The 13,724-nt window shown below is 44.8% G+C and overlaps 1 protein-coding gene across 6 annotated transcripts in view; it reads right to left on the bottom strand.

The window, feature by feature from the left end:
• ATP2B1 (ATPase plasma membrane Ca2+ transporting 1) overlaps positions 1-13,110 on the bottom strand; it is a 128,493-nt gene extending 115,383 nt beyond the window's left edge. For 5 of the 6 annotated variants that reach the window (XR_005985183.1, XR_005985184.1, XM_041738068.1 and 2 more), the window contains exon 1: positions 12,088-12,219. The gene's annotated coding sequence lies outside the window, so the exon portion shown is untranslated. Of the gene's footprint in view, positions 1-12,087; positions 12,220-12,705 lie in introns of those variants that run through there. The other variant, XM_041738069.1, reaches the window with a different exon arrangement.
• Between the last annotated feature and the right edge of the window lie 614 nt (positions 13,111-13,724).

Raw genomic sequence — 13,724 nt, 5'->3', positions numbered from 1 at the left:
GCCAGGGGCGAGCGATAGGAAGATTAACAGTTCCTGCTCTCAAACTGAACATCACACAGAGGTGTTAAACAAGTAAACAACAAAATGTGAATTTTTAAAAGCACTATGAGAATTTCAAAACGTAAAGCAAAAACCTGGGAGTGAATGGCATAGACTGTATGCGTAGCAAGAAAAGACAGAGAATCCCAAATACCTAACAACCAGCCTCACAGAAAGAAGGCTGGAAGAAAAATTTTAATGAAGAGATAACAAACTACCAAACTCCTTTAAACCCAGTAATTACAAAGGATATAATCATGGATGAAGATAAAGATGTTTACTGGAGAATTATTTAACATAAGAGAAAAATTTAAAACCCAGATATCTAATAACAAGGAAATTAGCCATACAATGGAGTATCACAGTCATTAAAATGATATGAATGGAAAAAATGACCTGAGAAAATGATAGTTTTTTAAAAGCATACAACTAACTATACCTACATTATCTCAAGCATGTTAATAGGTGTACAAATTTTTTAAAGGATCAAAAATAAACAGAGGTAGGATCATGAGTGATTTGGTTTCATTTTTACATTGGTCTATATTCCCCAGACTTTATACCTCAGTGTTATTACATCATTTTTTCCTTAAAGATTTATTTATTTATTTATGAGAGAGAGAGAGAGAGAGAGAGAGAGGCAGAGACACAGATGGAGGGAGAAGCAGGCTCCATGCCGGGAGCCTGACGTGGGACTCGATCCCGGGACTCCAGGATCGCGCCCTGGGCCAAAGGCAGGCACTAAACTGCTGAGCCACCCAGGGATCCCCTGTTATTATTATATCTTAAGTTGGTTAAAGTTATGTAAGTCACTGTATTTTATGATTTCCCTTTAAAACCATTAATAACCCTTTTCATTTTCAGGAGTGAATTATCTCATCCCAAAATTCCACAGAACCCATGCATTTAAACAGATTAATGCTTATAAATTGGGTAGAATACTTGGTGGGTAGAAAGCAATTAATTACACAGGTATTCACTTTATTCAATAATTGTAAATTCCCTTTATCTAAGTCAAAGTCACTACTGTGTTTTGGAGCTGGTCCTTGGGACCTTGGCAAAAGAATGTTAGTTTTTCCTCTGAATTCTAATATCTCTTAAATGATTCCTATCTCTCCCCCAGATTCTACTTCCTTCACAGAAAGAGCAAAAGGGAAAAATACAGTCAAATATCAAGGAAGAAATTCAAATATCAAGTTCCTCAATGGGAAGACAGGAAATTAATTAAGGGAGTAAATTCTGAAATATGGTTCATTCTTAAGACACACCTACAAGAGTGTACTCCTTAACAGACTTATTAAAGTGTCTCTCACAAGTCAACATTTCAGGGGATTGTACTCTCAACACCAAGCAGAACATATATTTATCCAGATGAAGAAATGGAGAAATCACATACCAGACTCTTATCAGGAAGAGCACTAACTAAAATTATTTGGGGAAAAAATGTCTTTATAGGTTTTTAGGAGTTGCTTGGGGTGTGTGTAGAAGAGTGGAGGTGCGGTGGTGGTGGTGGTGGTGGTGGTGGTGTGGAGGATCTAAGGAAAACTCAAGAAACCAAAGATGGCAACCACCTGTTCTACATAATAAAGGAATGAGGAATTTGAACTTGCAGAGGAAGACTTGCAGAAGAAATAAAGGCCCTTGTGTCGTTGTGGACTGTTTTATTTTCAGTCAAGTCCACAATGTTCACTTACGTTTTTTGTGAAAATTGATTCTTTTACCCAAAGTAATATTGAATTCTGCAACTAAGTTGCACAAGACCATAAACAGACACAAGAACTGAATTACAGGTGGCATACCTGGGCTATCCACACATACAAACTTAGTCCATAAATGTATTCACTTTCAGTCTTAACAAATGACTATGTGGATAACATTCATTTAGAAAAACAGTTCTATAAGGCTTTTTTTTTTTTTTAATATTAGCATCTCTTTTAGTTCCCCTACTCCATTCACCACTCAAGAGGGAATGGGGAATAGGTAGGTGTTGTTTATTTTAGTCCCTAAATCCATCTCCACGAATAATCCTGCCAGTGCTCCAGCTCACTTTCAGGTGGTATCAGTGGCTATCTACACCATTCTTCCTCCCACTCCCAATACAAACAAAAGTGTTTCCTAAAGAACTTTATCTAGAACATAAAGAAACAGTAGTTTCTAGAACAAAGAATCTACAACTCAAGAAAGGCAAACAACCTACTCACAAAAAGTGAACAAAAGATCTGAATGGACACTATATGTGACTGGAACCCAAAATGTCCATCAACAGGTAAATGGGTAAATATATTGTGGTATATCCATACAAGCAAATCCTTATCACCAATAACAAAAATTGAACTCTTAATATATGCAGCATCGGTGAATTTCAAATTAAACTATGCCAAATTAAAACACCCCAAAATAGCACATACTGCATGATTTCCGTGTACAAGAAAATTCTAGAAAATTCAAATTAATCTATAATGACAGAAGGCAGATGAGTGGTTGCCTGGTGAAACAAGGAAGGACATAGAAAATGGAAAGGGAGGGAAGATTACAAAAGGGCACAAGAAATATTTTAGGGGAATAGGTGTGCTCATTAACCTAACCACAGTGATTATTTTTCACTGCAAAATACATATATCAATTTTTAACTTTAAATATGAATATTTTACCATATGTCTATCACTAAATACAGCTGTAATTTTTTTTTAACTATGAAAGAAACAAATAGGACTTTAAATAAACTAAATAGGAGTTCTGAACTTACATGTGGAACTTTCTGACTATGGAGTTCACTATAGGGTGATCAGACTGGAACTTAAGATTTTTATTTATTTGTTAATGAGAGACACACACACACACAGAGAGGCAGAGACACAGGCAGAGGGAGAAGCAAGCTCCACACAGGGAGCCCAACGCGGACCTCGATCCCAGGACTCCAGGATCAGGCCCTGGGCCGAAGGCGGCGCTAAACCGCTGAGCGACCTGGGCCGCCCGGACTTTTTTTTGGACAAACCACTCACACACACAGAGAGCCAATTCCAGAATCTTCAGGTCCTTTCCCCTGAGTTGGTCAGAGTCCTCAGAGAAGAGACTTCAACTCTGGCCAACAGCTTGAAAGCTAAGAGAGGGAAGAAGGCTGAGAATCTTAACATTAATATGTAAACTCACACATTCTCACATTTTAGTATATTTTTGGTAGGGAGCAGAATTAAATGCAGTTATATTACATGCAGTTATATTACACTTCTTTAAGTAGAAATCTTAGAAGTATATATATATTGAAAAGCTAAACTATTTTCATGAATGAAACACAGTATACACAGATGAAACATCAAATGATGATAAGCTAGTTAAAAAATCATTAGAAGGTAAAGCTTAAAGAATAAAGAATTAAATGGTTGAAAATTCAGGGCAGAGTGGGGAAACACCTACAACTGTCGAAAAAAATGTTTTAAGTTGGGTCATCTCCGTGGCCCAGTGGTTGAGTGTCTGTCTGCCTTCAGCTCACAGCATGATCCCAGGGTCCTGAGATCAAGTCCCACAACAGGCTCCCCACAGGAAGAGTCTGCCTGTGTCTCTGCCTCTCTCTCTCTCTCTCTCTCTCTGTGTCTCCCATGAATAAATAAATAAAATCTTTAAAAAAAATTTTTAAGTCAAAACTTCCAAGAAAAACAGTTAATAAAACTCCTTGATCTTATATTTTGTACTTTTGGGGGAGGTAATAAGAACATCCAGTGATATATCCAAGGTCACTTGGCTTTTTACTGGTGAAGATAAAACTCAAATTTAAATCTGGAGAAATCTTAACATCACAAAGCAAAAACCCAAATCAGAAACTTTCACGTTCAATCACACGTACCACAACGACATAGGAGTATCATAACATAAAGACACACAGGCTCCGAGAAAGACGGGTAACCCAAGCAAAAGGAGTGACGAAGCAAGAGGTCCAGAGGCAAAAGCAGATCAAGTAAGTTCCAGCATTCAATTACATATAGTGGAGTTTAAGCCAAAGGCAGGTGTATTGAAACTTTACCCTAAATCCACTCCGCACCCAGAGAAGGGTTGCCTGATTCATGTTTGTTTTTGATACCAGACATTCAGAGAGGTTGATGCTAGGGATCTCCTTTTCCTAGACCGTGCCATCCTCTCCTCTTTCCCATGTCACTGTCTGACCTTCCCTGTTTTTTGTACTTTACTTGCACCGTCGCCCTTTCACTCTATAGTTCTCCACTATGGTGTTAGTTGTCAGGACTGTCAAAAGACCCTGGTTTGTGATTCACTTTTTAAACAAAGAGTACTTCAAACATCACTCACTTGATTTTAGGTGTAAGTGAGGAAGAAAGAATTATGGCAAAGAAACTGAAAATTACGCATAACTCTAGGTAGTAGCAGGGCAGCACGGAGTATGTGCCAATGTCATCCACGTGTCCCAGGAGAAAAAAATGATGCCCTTACCCATTTCAACATTTACCATTTTTTTTTAAGATTTTTTTTTTTTTTCATGAGAGACAGACACAGAAAGAGGCAGAGACATAGCCAGAGGGAGAAGCAGGCCCCTCACAGGGAGCCCCATGCAGGACTCGATCCCAGATCCCGGGATCACGCCCTGAGCTGAAGGCGGATGCTCAACCACTCAGCCATTCAGATGTCCCTCAACATTTACTAGTTTCATTGATTTCTGCCTTCACAGATTTTTTTTCACTGTCAAAACCATTCCACGCTCCTCTTTTGATCAGCAATTTTAGTATTACTATCGCCATGTTAAAGTAGAAGCAAGTCTTATAATTCCTCCTAAAATAGTAACTTTACCAAAAATTAAGTCTATATGGTTTAGAAGGGCTAGAAGAACAATCATTGGAAAATGAATGAGCTCTGGAGAGCAACTTTTCTCAAGTGTTAATATAACAGCTTACAAACTACATCTGGACATTTGCTAGAAAAAGTCCTATATATCCTCAGGAACCCACGGTCTTATCTCAACTCCTCTATATTATCTCCCAATGAAATTAATGACAAAAAGCAATTCATAAATAATGGAAGTGTATGACCCAGACTACAAATACAGAAAAATTCAGACGGGAAGTTAATGAGTGATGACTGAGGAAGGTAGACTACTGCTGAGTTTTGAAGGATGGAAACACTTAGACAAGAGCAAGGGTCTTATCAGGTGAGAGGAAAACCATAATGAAGTCACAGCAAAGTGAATGAGAAGAGCGTATACAGAAGACTATATATAAGACTTTATGATTGTCACGCAGTGGGCAGTCGCCAGCACTAAGTTACTGCAGCACTGCACTCACCTCCAGGAAACAGGATTCAGAGTTTGACCTATGTGAACAGCACCCCCTCCAGGGTGTGGTGAAACCATTAAGTAATATAGAAAAGTAACAAGTGGGATGATCCAGTAAAACGGATTGTGTGAAGGGAGCAAAGCATTAAACACATTTACATAGATTCTGTCCATATTAGCATATTAACGGATGGGAGAAGAACCGACCAGGAAAACTGCATAAACCAGCAATCTTGGGATTTTGGTTTGTCCCTCTTCCCCTAAAAGACCCCTTATTAATATTTCTTAAAAGTCAGTGTTCTAAGCACTTCGGAAAATAAGAACTACTTTATAAACGGCCTTCAGAGTCAAGTTGCATGTTGAAAAAGAGAAAAATGAGGAACCATTCAAAGTTTTACTGAAGAAATGACAGCAGGAAAGCTATTTAAAAACAAAAAAAAAGTTCTGGCACAAATATGAAAGACAGATTAAAGCAGCAGATCTGAGGATTTTCAGAGTAAAAGATTGTTTAATACCCTCCTGGGACAAATTCACAGAGTTAGTACAATGAACAATAAATCCACCCTGTTAATAATAACCAAGTTATTTAAAAAGCATCTTCTAAATAATAAAATCCTTTTGAAGATCTATTTTGCAGAAAATATAACTATTCCTTCTAAAGTTACCAGGTCTTTACAGTAGTCATACCAGTTTACAGTTAGGCAGTATAATCTCAGATTTCACAATGTAAGCAAGCACTGGTCCATTCAAAACTATCTTTATTCTTTCCCCCAGGGGCCCAGGTGACAGTATTATTACAAAGCAGCTATCCTAGAAGTTGAGATCCCATATTGTTGTAAGTTATTGCGCTTAGAAATACCAAATAATATTTTTTCCAAAGAATTAGCTAAAAACACTGCATATTGTTTAAAATAGTTAACAGTATCCCAGGAAAAAATTGATAAAAAATGTTCCGAAAGAATATGGTGAATAGTTTACCCATAGTTTGTCTGGATCTCTCTCTGCCAAAAATCTTCATTAGTTTCGATTTCCATAGTCATTTGTAAATTATAACCCATGATTCCTAAATATATCCTAAAGCACAGCCAACAAGCCAAAGCTTTTGGAACAAACAAAAAAAAATGTTCAACACAATCTTGAAATGGATTTACTTTGAAATTAATTTCATTATTAAAATGCATTTTAAATGCAGAAACAGGCTACTTACTGTTATAATGAAGCAAAAACTCCTATTTTAAGACTGGTCTTAAATAGAAAATAATTCATATGTGGTATATAGTATTAGATAAAAAGTTTAAAAAGTCAAACCAGTTTACGTCCACTGGACCTTATAGTTAATTGTCATACAAACTGTTATTTAGCTTGTTAGTAAAGTAGTAACTTCTGTTTTAATGCATAGAATAGTAAAGTATCAATTAGCCTTACATCATTATTATTATTGAAAAATCATTAGGCACTAATCTGCTGCTTCTGAAGGAACAGCTAGCTGCTTGTTAACTGAAATTGGTAAGGACTACTACTTATCCACAAATGTATGTCCTTTTAGTTTGAAGAAACATCCAAAGCTTTTCCTCCTAACAAAAAATAAGAGCTAGACTAAAGCACAGATATTCAGTGCTGTACTAACATAATATGCATTATTTTTACCAAAATAAGTCAACATGTTCAAATCACTTGGAAATGGCAGACAGGAGGGCATGAAAACAAAAAGAGAACATTCTTTGTCTAGGAGTTTACAATGCCTAATAAGTAACTTAATAAATAACCACAGATGGATCTTCTGAGAGAAAACAGTGAACACAGATAACAAAAATATTTTCAATTTATCAGGTTTACAACTGTCACAAAAACCACCAGGTCCACAAGTCAAACTTGGCTACAAGAGTAAAAACTACATGAAAGCACTAACTCTGCAATATTCAAAGTCAAATAAATCAACAATGTTATTAAGGCATCTCTACTATATAACTTGAATCTAGTTATAAATTTAACATGTTTCTCAAAATGCAGACTGCTGGGCCCCGCCCCAAATCTGCTGAATCAGAACTGCAGGGGCAATGCCAGGGAATCTACACTTTCAGTAACTCCCCCAGGTGATCCTCAGGCACACTAATGGTGAAGTGAGATTTATAAAAGGCTTTTGAATTTCAAGAACTAAAATCTCCTCCTTTGGGACCTTTGTAAATTAAATGTCATTACAAATTAACATTTCAAAAATATTTATGTAATACATATGTTTGGCAGAAAAACAAGTGCATTAAAAAAAATTATAGCAGGAATTACAAGAAGAAACCTTTAGTATAGGCCATCTTATTTTTGACACAAGATTCAAGACACCCCCAACCATTTCAAAGACCAACAGGTCTTTGAAAACAAAATTCCTTACTTAAAAACAATCCAACCTACAATATTAAAAAAAAAAAAAATACAGTACTTCAAATATGTTCAAATTCATTTTACTCGGCTCTTAATAAGTAAATCAGGGTATGAATTGTTTACATTATGCCAAATATGAGCAATAGATTATATTTACAAAGCTAAACCCAAATAAATCTGTTTATAGTCCAGTATTAAATTTACTTTGGTCAGAAACTGATTTTTCATAAACTTACATAACTTTCACAGACGTACATAAAAACATGTATAATGGAAAGAGCAATGGAGCAAAAACAAGAAGCCACCTAGAGTCCAGTTCTGGCTAATCCAGCTGCTAGCTCTGTGACCTTAGGGCCTAAACAAATCATTTTACCTATCTGGGATGAGTGGGGGAAGGCAGGACTATTTATTGTGAGACTCAAATGAGGTAGTAGGTGACATATTCTGAAGTATTGTACAGCACTTTATAAACCAAAAGTATTATTACTAAGAGAGCAAAAGTTGAGAGACACGTATCTTCAGGAGCCTACTGGAAAACAGACTATTACAGAAACAATGAAAAACATAAAAATTACCTTTCAGGTTCCATTAGATATTGGACATTGTTGTGTATTCTTGTAAAATTACAAATAAAATACACATGAATTTCACTTTGGTTACCTGTGAAATGTCCCCATTTCTAACAGATCTCATGCATAAAGATAGAAATGAAATCAGATGGGCCACCAATTGATAATTGTCAAAACTAGTCAAGAAGTATTCTTTCTCATATTTGACAATTGCCATAATAGTCTTTTAACAAAACAATGCATTTATGTAAAACATTTGTAAAAGCTAAAAAATAAATCTTTTAAAAGTCTTTTCATCTTTAAAAAAGTTTTCCTGTAACTACTGAATCATCTGCCTTCAGCATTACCACAGATTCTATACATTCCAAAATAAGCTACTCACAAGTACCCTTTTATATATTAGGACACCTACTAGAAAATAATATTCCCCTCCAACTGGACAAGTAAGGTCTTAACTAAGGTACAAAAATTTAATTAACTTTCTGCTTCATGATCTTTACTTCTTTATTGTTTTGCTCATTCATTACAAAATTCAAGAATTAAAAAGTGAAAACAACCAATTTCAACTGCATGTAGATGCAAAAAAAAAAAAAAAAAGGTAAATACTTCTTTGGTTGTACATAAAAGACTGATAGTTGTAATTGGCCTTTCCTCTTAAAACCTGTTGACCTATACAACTCAGTGCACATGGAAAGAGAATGTTTCATTCACAACGGATGTCTTTCAGAAAAGACATTCAGTAAATTTAACCCCCAAATCAAAGATTCTATCAAATGATGCATAACAATGTATAATTACTCTGCATACATCACCCTAATTGCTCAAATAATGTCCTAACATGGTGCCATATTACAGACTAAAAAAAGCCTAAGCTACTCTTCATCTCAAGTAAATATTTTATTCAATTTTAATTTAATAAAGCACCTACAGCTTAATAGCTTATGCTTTACATCCGAAGAAATTTTATATATGAAGAAATTGCAAGTGTTCAATTAAAACGTAAATGCATATAAAAGGGCAATAATACCTTGTGATCGGTAAACTATTTAGTAACTTGGACACATCATTCATTCATTCATTCATTCACTCCTTGAGAGCTAAATCTTTGTTTCTTCATGTTACATCCACAGTCACAATTATCAAACAGTATCCTGTGCCTAAAGAGAGAGTGTACCTTGAATTTTTGGTTTGGAAGAGAGAGGGACAGGAGTGAGCAAGTGGGCAAGGAAGGAAATCTCACCAATTCAGCTGTCACTACAGCATTTATCTTCTAAGCATTAAAAACCCCATTTATTTTTGTATGAGATGCATTTGAGAGGAGCCATATATAGAAACCACTTCTCCCAACGTGGTCTTTACTAAGTTCGAATAGAAGTACTCCTGCTGGAAGTCCTCATTTGTGTCATTTAAAAACAAGTAATTGTAAAACTCGCAGTAAAACCATAAAAGACAAGCTGTTGGAAGATTGGGGGGGGGGGGGGAAGAAAAGAAACCCTACTATTTAACCTTACTCAAGGTTAATAATTTCACAGATTTTTTGCAGGCTTCCTGTACAATCTGTTAATAGCACATAAGATAAAAACAAACAAAGGGTAAAACCACTATCATGCTGGTAGGTACCTTGATTTAGTGGCAATAGCTGGATCTAAATATCTATTTATAATGCAGCTATTTCCTTATTTCTCTTCCTAAGTAGGTCCAGACTATTACTCCTATTATCATAAGCACAAATCAAAACTAGTTTCTCACCTCCTCTCAAAATCCTACATTAAATCTCAAGCTTCAATCAAAAAAAGCAAGATTTCCCATATAATTGGAGGAATTCCCCCATTAATACAGAAAAAAACCATTTCACTTTAAACGTCCAAATGGGGATGTCATAACGATAGCCGCTGTCATGAAAATCAGGAAGGCGTACACTGAATTTTTACATTTTAATAAAAAAAAAAAATCACGAAATTTTTTAAATTAAAGGTGGCGCTCTGTCCTCAACTCACCCGATTGTGACTCACTTTTGCAGACTATATGGTAGGAAATAACAGTTACTTTTCAAAGATCTTTGCAGTTACACCCAAACCAAAATCAGGACAGAGATCCACCCTTAATTACAGCAATTTAACTGTCTCATCCGACGCAAGGTAGAAACTAAAACGTCCCCCTGAAATCATGGCTAAATAAGCCCATTTCACACACTAGGTTTTTATTATTATTATTTTTAAGACTCCTTGTAAGAAAAACGTTTCTTAATCTACTTCAAATTTGAACTCACCGGGATGAAAAAGATAAAAAGGGAGGGGGAGTACCCAAATGAAACGCCCAAGTACAAAAAGCAGATTCTCCTCCAATCCCTCTAATTCCCCCAATCCGCCTCTGCCACACACAAGGACAGGGAGCGCCTGGGGAAGGCAGGCTCAGCAGGGCAGGCGGTGAAGGCCCTCTCCTGACTCACGTGGGCCACCTTCCAAAGGGTTACACACCCTCTGCTCGAGGACAGCCTCTTACAAAGCAGATCCTTAAAAGTACTTCTTATTACAAAATACACCCACGCTGAGCAAGAGCTTTATTTTAAAATAAGGCTGTCCTCAGGTGGGGGAGGTTAAAACACAACAAAGGCTTCCATGTTGAAAGACAGACAATCCGGACACATGCATATACCTACACACGTATGAAAAAAAAAAAAAAGAAGAAGAAAAAATAACATCCGTATAACTAATTCATCGTGAACAGCAATCGATACCGACAGGAGCCATTAGATTATTAATAAACCCAGAAAAGTAGCATGCAGAACAGCCAGGGCTGATTGCTCGCTGCGCTCGGAGCCCAGGCGTGTGGGGTCGGGTCCAGCGCTCCCAGACTCAGAGCCCCCCGCCCGCCCCCGCGCCCTGCCCCCCGCGCCCTGCCCCCCGCGCCCTGCCCCCCGCGCCGCCCGGCCCCGCCGCCCGCCGCCCGCCGCCCCGCCGGGACGCGAGCACCCCAGCGCCCGAGTCCCGCAGAAACTGGTGAATGAAACGCGCACGGAGCCCGGCCCGGCCCGGCGGCCGCGGCGGAGGCAGGGTCGCTCACCAGCTCGGCCGCCAGGGCCGCCCGCAGGACCGCACCGACGGAGCGCGCCCCCCGCCCCCGCAGCCGGACTGCGGCTCCGCGCTCGACCCCCGCGCGGGCGGGCGGAGGACGCACGGCGTTCTGTGGCGGCCGGGGTTGTTTTTCCTTTTAAACTAAGTCCAGAAATCCGAATCGGAAGCAACCGTGCACATCCTGGGGGGCCAGGCAGGAGACGCCGGGGGCGGGGGGGGCAGGCGGCTCCCTAACTCCCGCGGAAGCACCGTCCGGGGTGACAACGCATCCATCCAGCAGCCGCGGCCAGGGGCCGCCCGGGGCCCCCGCCCGCAGCCCGCCGGGCGCCCGCGGGGCCGGAGCTGGGGATTAGAGGGTGACCCTCCCGGGGCGCGGGGACACAGCGCCGGGCACCGCTGCCCTCAAGGTCACCACGCGCCGGGGCGGGGGCGGCCGGCGGCACGATGGGCTCCGGCGCGGCCGAGGCGGCCGGGGCACGCGGAGCAGCGGCGGGTGTAGACACGGAGCCCCGCGGCCGGACCCGGCGCCGAGGAAGCCGCTCACCTTTCCGAGCTCCCGGGGCGGGCGCGGCGGGAGCCAACCTGCGGGAGGCGCCCCGAACGCCCCCGCCAACTTCTCCCGACCGCGCCGCAGTCCGCGGGGCACCCGGCGGTCAGGACCCCGGCCGCCGCCCCGGCCTCCCCCGCAGGTGACCCGACCCGCCGCCGCCGCCGCCGCCGCCGCCGCCGCGGGCGGCCGGCAGCCGCCACTCACCTCGCCCGGCAGCAGGAACCATTTTCCGAGGGGGGGAGGCAGGGGAGGCTGCAGGGGGTCGGGGGGCCGGGCGGGAGCGCCGAGGGGCAGCGGGGAGCTCGGAGAACCGGGGCTCGGTCGTCCGCCCGCCCGCAGCCGCCTCGCGGGGCTCGGGGCGCCACGCGGAGGTGCGGCTGCACCTCGGGGACGGGGCGGCCGCGGAGCCCAGAGGCTCGGCGTCCACCAGCCGGGGCTCCCTACTCACGCTGCACCGCGAGGAGGCGGCGGCGGCGGCGGAGGAGGCGGCGCCCAGCCCGGCCCCCGCCCAGAGCCCGGCAGCCGCCGAGTGGCCGCCCGCGTCCCCGCAGGACCCGCCTCCTCGGCTCCGCAGAGCCGCACACAGGGCGCGCCGCGCTCAGCACGGGCAGCTCCGCCAGCCTCACGCCGCCGTCCGCAGCGGCAGCGGCAGCAGCGGCGGCGGCGGCGGGCGGGTGCGGCGCCCTCCGAGAGGCCCGCGGCCACCCGCGAGCGCACGGCCGAGCACGAGGGGGGATGCGCAGAGCCCCGGGGCAGGGGCCCCCGTGTGCACCGGGCGGCCCGCAGGGAGGCCGGGGCAGGCAGGGGGAGGTGAACGCTCACCCGTTCCGGTCTGGCGCTCCCTTCCTTCCACACCCACACGCCTCCCGCTCCACGCTGGCGGCGCAGCTGCTCCCGCTGCCACTGCCGCCGCCGCCGCCGCCGAAGCTCGCGCCGCCGCCGCTGCCGCCTTGGCTGGGCGCGGTCACGTGACGCAGCCCGCGGGGAGCCTGGGGGCGGGCAAGCGCGCGCGCGCCGAGGAAGCGCGGCTCGGCCGGGCGCTGGGAGCCGAGCGCCGCGGAGAGGGCGTTTAAGGGGAGGATCCGGCGAGCGCGGCCCCGGCTGGCGAGCGCGCGCCCGGCGAGGAGAACTTGCCGCGCGGTCGGGAAAGGGTGTCCGGAGTGAGGGGCGGGGGCCTCGCGCCTCCACGCGCCCCTCCCTCCCTCCCTCCCTCCCTTCCTTCCCGGGAGCCGCGCCGCGCCGCTGCCCCCGCCCCCTCCCGCGCGCTCCTTTCCTCCTGCCGTGGCCCGCGATTGGCCGAGGGGCTCTGACGTCCGTGTTTCCATGACGTATCGCGGCGGGGGAGGGGCGGCGGGGGAGGCGGGGGCGGCCCGGCGCGGGGCGGCGACTGCGGCCGTCCCAGCTGCCGCCCGGGCGCGGGGCCGGTGGGCTGCGGGCGGGCGCTGCTGCGGGCGGACGCGGGCGCTCGTCGGCCGGCGCCCCTCGGGAGCCCGGGAGCCGGGCCGCCGCGCGGGGGCGAGGGCGAGGGCGAGCGCTCCCGGCCCGCGCGGGTCCCGGGCCGCCCGCTCGCCGCGTCCGCGCTCCGCCGTGCACCGGACTCGCCGGCCGGCGGCAGCGCCCCAGCTGCCTCCGTGCCCGGGTCCCGCCCGCGCCCCCGGGGAGCCCCGCTGCAGCGCCCGGAGGCTGAACGCGGGCGCGCCTCGGGATGGCGCTTAGACATGCCCCCGGGCTCGTGTAGGGCTTGCGCCGTCTCCCCCTACCCCAGCCGTTGGGTCCTTGGGTTCACCGGGCAGCATCCCGACCCCGCACCTTTCTTTTCGCGTGGGTGAAAAAAAGAAAAG

The sequence above is a fragment of the Vulpes lagopus genome, chromosome 23 (assembly GCF_018345385.1).
Source record: "Vulpes lagopus strain Blue_001 chromosome 23, ASM1834538v1, whole genome shotgun sequence".
Lineage (NCBI taxonomy): Eukaryota > Metazoa > Chordata > Mammalia > Carnivora > Canidae > Vulpes > Vulpes lagopus.
Note: the sequence above shows the minus strand (reverse complement) of the source record. Positions and strands in the feature narration are given on the sequence as shown.